This window comes from Podarcis melisellensis (genome assembly GCF_964234715.1).
Source record: "Podarcis melisellensis genome assembly, chromosome: 2".
Taxonomy (NCBI): Eukaryota; Metazoa; Chordata; class Lepidosauria; order Squamata; family Lacertidae; genus Podarcis; species Podarcis melisellensis.
The window spans coordinates 78,777,402-78,791,923 of NC_138529.1; the positions used below are offsets into that span (position 1 = coordinate 78,777,402).

The 14,522-nt window shown below is 42.8% G+C and overlaps 1 long non-coding RNA gene across 1 annotated transcript in view; it reads left to right on the forward strand.

Moving 5' to 3' along the window:
* LOC309362668 overlaps positions 1 to 14,522 on the forward strand; it is a 167,402-nt gene that overhangs the window by 98,866 nt on the left and 54,014 nt on the right. The window lies entirely within an intron of this gene.

Consider the following 14,522-nt stretch of genomic DNA (forward strand, 5'->3'; position numbering starts at 1 on the left):
TTTTTAAAACCTCTCATAGGTTACCACTTGTGCTTAAGGCTCATGGATTTCAAAGATCACTATTAGGCCTGTATTGATACATCACCCAAGCCTGGTTTGAGGGCAAGAACACAATGGCGCCTTCACTTGGCGGTATATTGAGAGTGGGGTTTGCCCGAGCCTGATTCCCCCCACTGCAAGTGCCCAGTGTGTGGAGGGAAGAACAAGCTGCATTGCGAGGCACCAGGATCAAATTGCCCCCATTCCCACTGAGGGAGTTCGCTATGGGTGCTGAGAGGTGTCAGAAGACCCCTATTCCCTTCCCACAGTTACAATTTCCAGAATGGTTTAACAGCCAGTCCCTCTTCATGGGAAACTCTGGGAACTATAGGTCTGTGAGGGGAATGGGGTCTCCTAACAAGTCTCAGGACCCATAGCAAACTACAGCTCCCATAATTCTTTGGGGGAAGCCAGGACTGTTTAAAGTGGCACCAGAATGCATGTTGTGAAAGAAGCAGGTTCAAAGCTCCATTCTCTGCGAAGCTCACAGTGCATGTGACCTCAGATTAATCACACAAGATTGTTACGAGGCTAGGAAGCGGTGGGTGGAAGACCTTGTGTGCTGCCTTCAGCTCCTCAGAAGAAAGTGGGCAGTAAATAAACAATGAGATACCTCACCCCACCCGACTTTGGATTGATGCAGTATTTGCCTTCTTACCATGCTGTATTTGTGCTGTCTTGTCTAAATACAGCCTAGCTGTCATATGAACCATGTCTGGCATATGAACCGTGATGATGGGGTAGGGAGAGTGGGGGGGGCCTAGGAAAGAGCAAGCTTCTTTTCTCCCGTTTCCTGACTTGAACCGCGGCCAGATGAAGGGATCTGACCAAACCCCTTCCCTCATTCTTCTCGGTTTATTCAGGAAGCAATAATTTGTCAGCAATAATTTGTCACTGGCAAAATGACATAATTGAGGACCGTGCCAGCAAATTCTCTCCGCTTGTGAAAGCTGCAGACTGTGCTCTCTGTGTTACAGCAGCTTCTCAGGGTTCAGAGCGTTAGCATAAAGGGAGAGTCCATCTTATGAACACATGAGGTTTCCATTTAAGCTCTAATGATCTAACGAAGGATTATCTGGAAGAAAATCCGATTGTCTCGAGCCCTTCAGTGTGGTAGGCGTTGAGCCAATTAATCTAGTTTATGTGTATCCTCTCATTTCTTCCTTCACAGACTGGCTTCTTTTTTTAGTGATTGTGCAAAGGAGTGTTGGTTTTGACAACACTTGTGGTCTGAAACGTGCTCAGAGTATCGCAAATGCCGCTGCGTCACTCTGCTTGTGCATGAGATAAAATGAAATAATATAACATGAATAGGTACTTACTAAACTAAAGCTTTGTCCTCCCTCTATTCTCTATGTTAATCCATGTCATGTGGGGATGTATATGCAATCCTTTATTATGCTTATTCAGAAAAACGTCTTGCTATGCTCAGTGGAACTTATCCCTGGGTGTGTTATTTTATTTATCTAGGAGCTCAAGGAGGCATGCATGGTCCTTCCCCCATTTAATCTCCACAACAAGCCTGTGATCTAATAATAAGGTGAGAGAGGCAGTGACTGGCCCAAGGTCAACCAGTGAGCTTCATGGCCAAAGTGGAGATTTGAACCCCAATCTCTTAGGTCCACTGGTTCACACAAACATACATATACAAAAAAACCCCCAGCCTGAACATATTCTAAGGTAACAGTGGTACCCATTGGACATTCTCCAAACCTTATTGGTACCCTGCCCCTGCAATATATACTGTAGCATGCAGAGATAAGCGCCAGTGATTATTATGGGCTGTGATTATTATTTCTTGGAAATTTATTTATTTAAAATATTTACTACCTGCTGTTCCTTGCCAAGGCAATCCTAGAGAAAGGTATGTGAAAATAGTAGGCTTGTATCCACCCTAAATATAATTCTAGGCTCAGGCCTAGCCCAATGCAGTTTGCTGGCTGGCCACGTTATTTTGTCACCTAAAACCAACACAACCAACCAACCAAAAAACCTAGAAGCACCAAGAAATTTACAATAATAAGTAACAGGCAATCTGCAGCCCTTTCATGACACCCCAGATCAGCTGCTTCACTCTTCCTAGTGGCAGGCCTGAACCTGATTTCAGTTCATTTCTTTACAATTCTGGAAGGGGACGCCAAGTTTGTAAGGCCCTGGGAAACTTGCCATCTCCAGTCACACACATCCCAAGCTTTCCAAAGGAGAAAGAGGGGTGGGTGGGTGCGCGCCAGACAACAGGACGGATGAGCAGTGATGACTGTGTGGTCTTCTCCCAGCTTGGTGCTATAAATAAAAGTAAATAGGCAAGGCACTCACCAGCCCCCCTATCTACAGCAGGGATTGTGAACCTGAGGCCCTTCCAAGGCTGCTGGACTCCAGCTCCCAGCATCCCTCACCATTGGTCATGCTGGCTGATGGGACTTGGGAGTCCAACAAGATCTGGAGGGCCAGAGGGTTCCCATCTACATTACCCATAATGCCTCTGGAAGCTGACTCCAAAAACCAGCAGGGCCCAAATATATTGGTTATAATGGCAGCTGCATCCACCTGGCACAGAACTTCCCTTTATTGGAGTGTTTTTCCAGAAGGAAGTCAGCAGGTCAGACCCTCCAACACTTCTCCAATGAAAATAGGGTCGTCCTATTTATGAAGAAGAAGACCACTCTGGGCAGCTTCCAACACTTATAAAAACATAATAAAACATTTTAAAAATTTTAAAACTTCCCTATACAAAGCTGCCTTCAGATGTCTTCTAAATGTTGTATAGTTACTTATCTCCTTGGCTTGGGGGGTCCATACCCTCCAATATTTCTCTGATGAAAATAGGGATATCCTAAGGAAAAGTGGGACATTCCAGGATCAGATCAGAAACTGGGGTGGCTTCTGTAAATCCAGGACTGTCCCTGGAAAATAGGGAGATTTGGAGGGTCTGAGGTCTTGACATTTGCCTCTGCATTTAGGATGCTAATGGAAGACCTGTCAGAAGCTCTGCAGATTGCTAAAATTCACAGAGAAAGAAAACTGGCCATTTTCCCTTCCCATGTTAATATATTTCAATGCGTACAATTTTATACACTGCCCTTCAACTAACATTGAAGCTAATCTAAAAATAAAATGGCTGAGTGACAGAAAAAAGAGAGGGGTGGGGAGGAAACTGGTTTGGCTGGTTAAAAGCCGGACAGATGAGCCTTGCAACAGCCCCTTTCATAGCCTTCCTCTGACAATCAACTTGGCCATGATTTCGTTCTAGTAGGAAAAGCCAGTTTTATTATTTGTTTTACAACAAATTAAAATACACACTATGACTATACAATGAAACAGATTATGCAACAGAAAAGTCAGAGCACAACAGTAAAAAATTAAATACATCCATAAAACTGAGACCAACACAGAGATCTACAGAGCATTCTCCGAGACCAACAGCCAGCCTATAACACAGTCAGAGGATTCCCAAAGCCCTTGGAAACAAAGCAGCCATTGTCAGGCATCTAAACACCAACAGGGGAAAAAACATCTCTATTGAGAGCCAGTATGGTGTAGTGGTTAAGAGCGGTAGTCTCGCAATCTGGGGAACCGGGTTCGTGTCTCCGCTCCTACACATGCAGCTGCTGGGTGACCTTGGGCTAGTCACACTTCTTTGAAGTCTCTCAGCCCCACTCACCCCACAGAGTGTTTCTTGTGGGGGAGGAAGGGAAAGGAGATTGTTAGCCGCTTTGAGACTCCTTAAAGGGAGTGAAAGGCGGGATATCAAATCCAAACTCTTCTTCTTCTTCTTCTTCTTCTTCTTCTTCTTCTTCTTCTTCTTCTTCTTCTTCTTCTTCTTCTTCTTCTTCTTCTATTAGAGGAGTCTCAGAGGTTTGGTACCACCACTGAAACGGCCCTGCCTGCAATAGTCATTCATTTCACTGCTAGACAATTTAGCCAAATGTATATAATAAAGTTGTTTCATTCCCTCCCCGCCCCCCAAAGAAATACAGCCGCAGGAGTTGGACATTTTGAGGAGATGAATGTTGTACCGTATTTTTCGCCCTACAGGATGCACTTTTTCCCCTCCAAAAATGAAGGGGAAATGTGTGTGTTCCCCACAGGTTACTTTTCTTGTAAAACCACCACGTCTGTTTTCCACTCACCATGGTTTCCCATGCCAGACTTCTGAACTAGGCAGGGGAGCTCTCCAGACACGTCAGCAATCCAAGAGTCTAGTGCTGAGCAAGAGAGGAGCTGTCCAGACAACTGCTAGGCTAAGAGCAGGTCTATGAATGCTGTTGTATTAGCAGCTTCCAGGAAGTAACTGAGGAAACACTGCCCCGTCCTCCCTGGCTCCTCCTCCCAAGCAAGACACTAACAAGGGGGTGCCTTATATTGCCACGTGAGTGCTGACTGAGGCTCATTGCTCTTGCTGTTCTTCATGATCCATTGGTGGCTGTGGGTTATACAGAGTTGGGGAATGAGCCCCGCTGGGGCGGATAATGTCCTTCAATTTGTCAGCTTCCCTGTGTGTTATTCTCTTAGGGTATTGTCTTAGAGGTTACCTTTGGGTCCTCTGCTTTCCCCTGCTCCTGGTTTATGTTAGGGATCCCTGGTGATTTCCTTCTGGGTAGAATCATAGAAAGTTTTACATACTTGACATCAAGGCTGCAATCCTAAACACACTGAATAGAGTGGGGCGTACGTCTAAAAAACACATACAGGGCGGCAAAGTAAAGAAACCAGGGAAGTGGTTAGATTAAAAAGAATGGTACACAGCATAAAAAGCATTAGTTCCAGTAAAACAGGCCATTCAAAGCTTTCTGAAAATTCTTGATCAGCCTAGACAGCTGATCCTCACCCAGCAAGACGTTCCAGAGATGTGTTCAAAATGATTCATTTGCATTGCCTGAGAACTGTTGTGTGGGATACACACTATATTGCCATTTCCCTGTAGCTGCTGGGAGACTGCGGCTGGCTGAAGGATAATGGCTTTGCTGAGATCACATAGCTGAGATAGATGAGCAGATAACATCTAGACAAATATATCACGGTCTGTTCAAACATCCCACAGTCAGGAATGGAGGCAGGATTTCTGTTGTGGTGAATTATTCATCAGTTCCCTCTCCTAAGTCCATACCACCTGCCTAGGCACATAGGGCATAAAAAGACAACTCTGACTTGCTTCGTTAGTATTAAAATATAATCTTTTGCAAAGGAGGGAGATGCGCTTCAGGCTTAACACCACCGCCACAAAGCAGAAACTCTGGGTGAAGAAATACGCCCATTCTTACTTCTCTCTTGTCCAGGGCGTACACACAGGCTGAATTAATAATCGCGCTAAATATGTTACAGAGAAGGAATTCCCTGCCAATGCTTATGTACTGACCATTCTTCTATATTGTTCTGTATCGTTCTGCAAACAGTGTATGTTCAGTGATCCCATAATCACAGCTGTGCTCATATTCCTATATGTTGAAAAATTTTAAGTAGTCAGTTCATGAAGAATTGTGTTCAGTGTGGCCCTTCTGCACAGCCTGTATCATCACAAATGTCTGAGTTTATTGTTTAAAAATCGCCCCCAAGGTTCCTAAACAGATTTTTTATTTCATTTTATTTCAAAAAAGTTAATGAAATGAGGGCACCATTCATTAACTCCCAAATACCCCTCCCAATTTGTTCACCCAGTTTTGGTGGGTTGGTGAGATTTTAAAAATGGCAATAGTTTGTGTCACTTTCTGAATTGGCTTCAAGATGTCTCTACATAGCCAGATCTGATTGGCTACATGGTGTCATCACAAAGGCAATTCAGAATGCTGGCAAGGAACCTTGCCCTCAGTAGATCTGTCTTTTTTATGCTAGACAGACACAAAAGGCAGCTATGCAAATCCAAGGCTACAAAATTAGACTTAAGACTCTCAATTGGATGAGAGAAATGCATGTAAGTGCTAAATGTATACAAGAATAAAATGCAACACTCATCCCACAAAAGGTCTGAACGTATAATAAAGATATGGATAAAGTTAATAAAATACAATACAACTGTTCCCCACCACCACTCACTTTAAACCAGAGGGCAGCAAACTTTTTCACCAGGGGGCCAGTCTACTGTCCCTCAGACCTTGTGGGGGGCCGGACTATATTTTTTTGGGGGGAATGAACAAATTCCTATACCCCACAAATAATGCAGAGATGCATTTTAAATAAAAAGAGACATTCTACTCATGTGGAAACAGACTGATTCGTGGACCGTCTGCAGGCCTGATTTAGAAGGTGATTGGGCCAGATCCGACCCCTGGGCCTTAGTTTGGCTACCCATGCTTTCAACAATGTGATAAAAGCATTTAAAATAAATAAATATTTACTGCCAAATTCATTTTGTCTTGCATTTTAAGTCTGTTTGAAGAGGTGTGCTGTTTGTCTGTCTCTGTTCACCCATCAGCCTGTGGTGGGGTTTAGGGGGTTGGATCCATAATAAGACAATTCAGGTCAGCATTCACTCTTCACGGTGTCTAATGAAGTGCAGGCCATTCCTGTTCAGCTGCTTTTCATGCTTAAGGATCCGGCCATCTTAGGAGTTTAATAATAATAATAATGATAATAATTTATTATTTATACCCCGCCCATCTGGCTGGGCCTCCCCAGCCACTCTGGGCGGCTTCCATAAAAACCAAAAATACAGTAAAATCACACGTTAAAAACTTCCCTGAACAGGGCTGCCTTAAGATGTCTTCTGAATGTCAGGTAGTTGTTTATTGCTTTGACATCTGCTGGAAGGGCGTTCCACAGGGTGGGCGCCACTACCAAGAAGGCCCTCTGCCTGGTTCCCTGTAGCTTTGCTTCTCGCAATGAGGGAACTAATACAGGAAAACAGTATGAACCTCTTTGCAGCTTAGCATATTTCTGCTTATATTTATCCACACATGTTCCAACAACGGAGACCAAATTTATATGCAAGTAGGAATGGAACGCGGGACGCGGGTGGCGCGGTGGGTTAAAGCCTCAGCGCCTAGGACTTGCCGATCGAAAGGTCGGCGGTTCGAATCCCTGCGGCGGGGTGCGCTCCCGCTGCTCGGTCCCAGCGCCTGCCAACCTAGCAGTTCGAAAGCACCTCCGGGTGCAAGTAGATAAATAGGGACCGCTTATCAGCGGGAAGGTAAACGGCGTTTCCGTGTGCGGCTCTGGCTCGCCAGAGCAGCGATGTCACGCTGGCCACGTGACCCGGAAGTGTCTCCGGACAGCGCTGGCCCCTGGCCTCTTAAGTGAGATGGGCGCACAACCCCAGAGTCTGTCAAGACTGGCTCGTACGGGCAGGGGTACCTTTACCTTTACCTAGGAATGGAAAGATCTGTCAATTTCAGTTCTCTCCATTTCCCTGTTTTCCAATCGTAAATTCCATTATCTACTTTACTGCAGCAATTTGTTTTTTTTTAAAAAAAAAAAATTCTCATCACCTTCTAGTGCAGATTTTCCCTGAAAAACACATTTTTTCACATTTTTGTAAACAATTTCACCTAATATAATGCATTTTTGTATTTAATTTTCACAAATATATATTCTTTTTTATGCACACTTTCCCCAAATATATTCATTTTTTTTATTTAAAAAAATGGTTGGGGAACTGCCATGCAAAATTCAAATAAGTTCAAATTTTGAAGGATGTCTGTGTTTTGGTTATCATGGTTTTCAGATTGTTTTGGAAAATGTGAATTTGATAGACTGATCATTCCCCCCACCCACCCACCCACAGCTGCAAGACAAGCTTTTTCTACTGTGGAAAATGATCCTCCTGCAATTTAAATGTTTAAAAACACCAGGAAAATTTTAGTGCTGTCATCGATCAGGGTTTTAAATACTGACAGCTGGGTGATAGATAAACATCTTTAAAGAGCTTCTGATTACAGCTATCTAGACAAGAGATGAATAAAATACAAAGTCAGATTATTGACAGACCATCTTTTCTAGCGTGGCTGTGTGACTATTATTGACCACTGCAGCAGGAGTTTGATGGCTCAAGTAAGGCTTAACTGTTGCAGGAAATGAGACCCCATCTAGAACTGGCCCTATTTCCAGAACAGAAATTCTATTGTACAGAAATGCTATTTTGAGAGGGATTCTCCTTGCTCTTTGTTGCCATTGCTAGAAAAACTGATCATGATTACCAACCTGATATCTTCTTCAATTCTTTGAACAAATAAATAAGGGGGGGGGGAGAGAGATGCTATTAAGAACTGTTGTCTCTTTTTGCATTCCAATCCCTGTTCTCTTCCTTCTAAGAAGATTATATCATGCCTGCTTTGCCAATGCCAATATTTACTTCTAAAGGCCCAAGAAATTCAAGAGGTTTATCCTGACTCTGTTTATTTGGGCAGCATACCCTTCTGCTGCATAATCCACCTCTCTGCAAATTCTTGGAATAAACAGCAGATTTTAATTTTGTCTTCAAAGCCTGCACCTCCTTCAGTTCCTTGTTCAATAAAAACAATGCTATTTGCATTTGTTTCAAAATGAAATGTTGTGTCACCTGGAGCACCTAATCAGTTCCTCTGATGTTAGACCAGGCTTCCTCAAACTTGGCCCTCCAGATGTTTTTGGCCTACAACTCCCATGATCCTTAGCTAGCAGAACCAGTGGTCAGGGATGATGGGAATTGTAGTCTCAAAACATCTGGAGGGCTGAGGCTGAGGAAGCCTGGGTTAGACTTTCTGAGAATACATCATGAAAAGACAAAAGCAGCTCCCAAACTATGTAAATATATTTTTTAAAACCCATTGTTACTTAAAACATCCGGGGGAGGGAGAGAGCACTGCTGTCAGGTATGCACATTTTTCTAGAATGTAGCATTTTCCAGATGTATGGTGACTTCCCCACAAATAATGTAATGCTGAGAGAAACATGTCAGACGCAAATGCAGCATTTGTAACGAATGCATTTTCTGAATGTGTGCATTGTATTAGCTGTATGTGCTTTTTCTAGGAGAAGGGATGCCAATGCCAGGTGGTCCCACAGTGTCTCTCATCTCCAAACTTAGGCTCAAAGGATGCATTCTGTTTGGCCAATAGAATAGGTTGTGGTGTGAACTTGGTTGTGGGGTGCACACAACAGTTTCTCTCACTTGCCAGTGGGCGCCTAAAAGTCTGGCAACCTGTGTTCTAAAGCTGTTCTTGTTGGCATCCATTTGTCTTGAGAGACAGTGGAGTTGGTCTCCGCAGGTGAAGTCAAACCACTGTGTCAGCAACACCGAAATGGCCTCCCTGGGGTGCAAGCCTGGGCAGTGTGTATGGAGGTCCTGGGCTGCCCCACTCTCACCCTCACTGATGTGGTCCAAAGGAAAGCAGAGGAATACATTTGGCACCAGCTTGGCTGCAGGAGTTGACAGAAGGTGGCATACAAGGCCCTAGTCAACCGTCTTAGGGACTCCACTCCGGATTTGTGCAGAGTTGACTCCTTAACCTTTTCTTCTCCTGAAGATTTTCTGCAAGGCAGCAGAGGTTTAGGATCAGAGTTTTCCTTCTCCTAGATGGACTACTTTCCCAGGTTGATGAGCCCCATCTGCCCCATAATTTCCTCTCCAGCATGTGCAGAAACCGCCTTCTTGACCCCTGGACCTACTACTGCTTTCATCTGCTCATTCTGCCAGAGCCTGCCTTTGCATAAAAGGGAAGTCCCTAACTTACCAAGGGCTTGAGACCCATCGGCTATCCTTAGCTGCTTTAGCCAGCCAGTTGAAGTTGTTTCCTGGGGTGTGGCCATTGTCACATGCTGACAGCTTCTAGGAGCCACAGGTGAGAGCTGAGTGTAGGTTGGGGATCAAAAGCAGACAGACTACCCCAAAAAGAGCGTGACGTGTCCCCCACCAGAGGTACTACCCCTCCCCTAAGACCCCATACACCCTGATTATTCTGATAGGATAAAAAATGTCCCCTGATTATTATAGAAAGAATATGGTGCCATCACCTAACCTATTGAAAGCAACAGGTCAAGATACTTATAAGCACTTTACGTCCCATTAATTTCAATAGGAAGGGGATGCTACCAAGATTCTGTGGATTGGAGTCACACTCCCCAAAAACCTAAGAGCCAATTCAAATATGTGATGGAACTGTAAGTCTGCTTCTTTGAAAACATACATATGTGAAAACTGCACCCCTCATTAAACCTTTCTCCTCTCAGGAAGAATGCTTTTAGCCAACTGTTGCTGAACCATTCTGTTGGTTCTAAGCAACTTAACATGAGAAATCTGTTCATGAAATTGTCCGGAGATGATGGCATGCCTGTCATTCCTCCTTTGGTTACATTTTTATTCCTCTTTCAGTTCATCTTCAGTGATCCCAATTCAATACGGCCCTGCAGGCCACTGCAGACATTCTTTTGTATGGAATAAAGGATTAGCCACAAAGCTCATTTCCATTTCCTCATTATCCTATTGTACTAAAGTCAGCTGATATCAGCTATGGATGGAAGTGAATTTTATTTTTAGTTTATTAGTAACATGTTTTGGACTGCTTAGGAATGAAAAGGAAAAGAAAGCCAAAGAAGCATACAGGTTGCAGTTAAAAAACACACAAAAGCACCTCTGTAAGCAAAATCTGAACAAGATTAAAAACCGGAAGTGGAGACCAGAGAAAAGCAACACAAAACTTTTCAGAATAATCCTATGGTTTAACCAAAAATGCATGGACTCTTTCTTTGTTTATTATTTCAAGTGTGCAACCTGTTCGACCTTCCCAAAGTGGTTCATAATAATAAAATTACATTTAAGAAGTTCAGAGCAACACTATAATATACAGTGGTACCTCGGGTTAAGAACTTAATTCATTCTGTAGGTCCGTTCTTAACCTGAAACCTGAGGTACCACTTATGGGGCCTCCTGCTGCTGCCACACGATTTCTGATCTCATCCTGAGGTAAAGTTCTTAATCCGAGGTACTACTTCTGGGTTAGCGGAGTCTGTAACCTGAAGCGTCTGTAACCCAAGGTACCACTGTACTACAGGCAGCAGCTGAAATGAACAGTGTAAAAAAAAAACTCCATAAAACTGCCTGCCACCTACCTGGATAAATAAAAAGACCTTTAGATGTTTCCTGAATGCAGGTGTAGAGTGGAACTGCCTGATTTCCTTTGGGATGGAGTTCCCATATCTGGGGTTTGGTCAAATGAGCAGATTGCAATGCCAAAGAACAGGACCAGCCCTACCATTAGCCAAGGTAGTGAGGTGACTGACTTGGCTTAGCAGGTGCTGGGAGTCAGGCCCTGGGTTTTCCTTCTGAGTCCCCAAACCATACCTCTCTGTTGCCACTTGGCCGGTACTGAGCCTGGTAAACTGGGTCTAAAAAGGTAAGGAAGCATTTCATTCCTTTTTCATCAGAACAAAAAGTAGTTTCTGATTGAAACATAGATATTGTCGATCCAACTGAAAAATAAGGTATTGTAAATGCTGGAAATAATGGTCATTGTTGGCTGTGCAATTGAACTTCCAACAGGGAACGTTGCCTAGATACTTGTTGAACCAAAATGTAATTGTTTTGCAGAAAACGACAGATCTGGAAATACTCAGAAGCGACCAGTCTTCGTAGCTTTCCATATAATGGTATAATTGGACTCAACTTCGTTCTGAACAAAAAGCATTTTTCAGACATTCTTCCTATTTCAGTTCACACTTTTTGCTCTACTTTTGCTTCAGCATATGTCAGGGCCAGAAAAAACTAGGCCTTTTTTGTTGAAGTGCCCCATAAGAATAGAATTGCACCGTGAGGGCAAACCACTAAGCATGGGTAGGCAAGAGGCATATAGTAGGCTGCCATCAGAGAAGAATAAAATAGTTTAATAGTTTAAATCAACAGTTCCCACCGCCTGCTTGGTTCCATAAACTCATCCCCAGTACCCCTTCTCTTTGAAAAGCCTTATTCAGAATAGCGGATTGGATGACACACTGAGGAAAATAGTAACACAATAAAATTCAAAACAGAAACAATGAATTGCACATTTATTCCAAATCCCATTAAAACTATTCCATTTAATCAGCAAAATTGATGAATTTGATCAGTGATAATCCTGCCATCCCCCGAAGGGTCGAGAATCGCTAGTTTATGTGTAAACCTAAAATAGTGGCCACAAAACAAATCCATGCAAGGACTTCCGGGACAAGTTTTGGCACACAGGTTCAGTGAACATAGGACAAAGTATCACTTGCTAGTAGTGAGATACTTAGCTTCACTCTGCAGACACCCAGAACCAACCTGAGAGCTTCTCAACTGCCCTCTTGCCGAGTATTTGTTGAATTAATTCCCCTGCTTCCTAAGCAGTCAGATCCACAGTCAGTTTCCTGACTAAAGCACTTGACGCATCAAGGACCTGAACATAATAATTTTGATCTCGCAATACGCAGTTATAGAGATGGACAAATTCATCAATTTCAGTTTCTCTTGTTTCTCATTTTCCCAGTCAGTTCTTCACATTTCTGCAGCTATTTATTTATTTATTTATTTATTATTCTCATGATAATTCATCAGCATTTAATGTGGATTTCTTGTAATATACACGTTTTGTTTGCAGTTTTGAGTATATTTTTTTGCAATATTTTTTGTTTTGTTTTCCAAAATAATAAAACTTTTAACAACAATAATTGTGTACAACTCTAGTTATATAATAAAATATTCACACAAAAGAAGCAATCTTTCATAATATTATTCTATGTGATTTTTCACTATTGTATGCAATTTTACGCATGTTTTCCCTTAATACATGCACATTGTTTGGCTGGGAAATACTGCATCACAACATTCTGAGATGTATGAATTAGGTAATTTCTCATTAAAATGCAAACAAAATCAAATTTACCCTCCATCCTTAGTTACTTACCATATCTGTATCTCTTCTAAAAAGCTCATCATATATCAGATTATTTCCTTTTTATGCTAGCAGGAGCTGGACATTTCCCCCAACTTTTGAAATCCCACACTGAACATAGTACAGTCGTACCTTGAATCCCAAATGCCTTGTGAGTCGAACGTTTTGGGTTCTGAACGCCACAAGCCTGGAAGTGAGTGTTCCAGTTTGCGAACATTCTTTGGAACCCAAATATCCAATGTGGCTTCCACAGCTTCCGATTGGCTGCAGGAGCTTTCTGCAGCCAATCAGAAGCAGTGCTTTGGTTTCCAAATGTTTTGGAAGTCGAACAGACTTCTGAAACTGATTCTGTTCGACTTCCAAGGTACCTAAAGCTGTTGGAACTTCCAAGGTACCTAAAGCAGTTGTCTGCATGCTCTACAATGGCTTCACACCCCTAATTTAGCTATTCATCATCCTAATCACATCTCTTTGGGAAGGTTTTGCAACACTGTGATACCTTTTTGGGTGGGGTGGGAATGGCCTTGTAGTAGTTCTGATGAGCACTTCGCTACCTAAACTTTTCAATCTATACTATAAAACAGGGGTCAGCAACCTTTTTCAGCCGTGGGCCGGTCCACCGTCCCTCAGACCATGTGGGGGGCCGGACTATATTTTGAAAAAAAATATATGAACGAATTCCTATGCCCACAAATAACCCAGAGATGCATTTTAAATAAAAGGACACATTCTACTCATGTAAAAACACGCTGGTTCCCGGACCATCCATGGGCCGGATTGAGAAGGCGATTGGGCCGGATCTGGCCCACGGGCCTTAGGTTGCCTACCCCTGCTATAAAAGAAAAACTACGATTGGAAGAGAAGGGTAAGGAGTTCCTGCTATGGAATTATGTGCAAACCATAAAATGTATATCCGAACTGATATCAATTATCATTCAAAGGCACTGTCTGGGGACTTATTATCCCATAAAAACAATGCAATATCAACAAAACAGAAAATAGCAAATACTTTTAAATATCAAGGGCAACATCCAGTAAAAGCTATTCATTAATCAACTAAAACCTCAATTGCCTCGCTCTATTTGGAAGCCATGCCTACATAAGGAAGCCTACAAGTATGGAGGCAGGATCCTCTCTCTCTCCAAACCTTCCACCCAATGTCTGGATGGAGGTGGGGACAGTGGGAGGGAGATTTGACAATGGGGCTGGCAGGCTCAGCCCGGTAATTAGAACCACATGAGGAGATAATAACCAATTAAGGCTTCATGTTTCCTGGACTCTGTCCTTCCACCCCCCCCCAAAAAAGTTAAAATAAAATACAATGTCAACATTTGCAGTATGTGTTGCTAAAAAAAAAAAGCATTATATCTGGCTTTCTAATGTAAACACACATCTCCTATTTAATTCACAGGCTTTCTTCAGTTCAAATTTACAGAGTCATGCAGGAAACACATCCGTACAGTTAATTTGTGCCTTTGCCTAGCAACCAGTCTTCTCGGTGCTCAATCCTCTGAAGAATGACAGTTTCATTAACAACTAGGATTACAGTTCCTTTAAAAGGAAAAAAAAATCCCCACCACTGATGACAGTAGAGAAAATGGAGTAAATGTTCACAGGGAAGGTCATATGAAGTTTATAATGTATTTTAATTGCTGCTGTGTGAACTAA